Here is a 736-nt window from a genome sequence, read left to right as displayed (position 1 = left end):
CTGAGCAGGGAGACCGATGCGGGGCTTGATCCCAGGACCCTGAGATCATGACCTGAGCCAAAGGCAGATGCTTAGTGACTGAGCCACCCAGGTGCCCTGGCTTTTTTCCACTTAGCATAATGTTGCTGGGATTTATCTATGTTGTAGCATGATTAGTATTTCCTTCCTTTTTATTGCTTAGTATTCCACTGTATATAAACACCACCACCTCGTTGTCGTCTCATTGCTGCTGTGAGGTACTCACCATGCCTTCCAGAGTTCCTGCCTGAATTCACAGAGCAAACGTCTTTGCATTTCACCAGTCTGTACTCTCAATGATTCAGCTTCCTTAGGGGCAGAGATTCCAATTGCAATGCAGCCCTTTCTGAGCTGCTTTGCTCAACATTTTTTTCTTTTCTTTTCTTTTTTTTTTTTTTTTTAAGGGCAAGACTATCCAATAACATTTTAAAGATTTTATTATTATTTGACAGGGAGAGATCACAAGTAGGCAGAGAGGTTGGCAGAGAGAGAGAGGGGGGAAGCAAGCTCCCTGCCTGAGCAGGGAGCCCAAGGCAGGGCTTGATCCCATGACCCTGGGATAATGACCTGAGCCGAAGGCAGAGGCCCCAACCCACTGAGCCACCCAGGCGCCCCTCTTTGCTCAGCTATTATTGTTGAAAAATATTGATCACAAGCAGGGATATTAAAATGGACATGAACTCAGGCAGAAATCTTTCTAATCTTTTCCTTCCCACAT

This window comes from Lontra canadensis, unplaced genomic scaffold (assembly GCF_010015895.1).
Source record: "Lontra canadensis isolate GAN:19392208 unplaced genomic scaffold, GSC_riverotter_1.0 scaffold1, whole genome shotgun sequence".
In the NCBI taxonomy this organism is placed as follows: Eukaryota; Metazoa; Chordata; class Mammalia; order Carnivora; family Mustelidae; genus Lontra; species Lontra canadensis.
The sequence above is the reverse complement of the archived record's forward strand: the minus strand, read 5'-3'. Positions refer to the sequence as shown.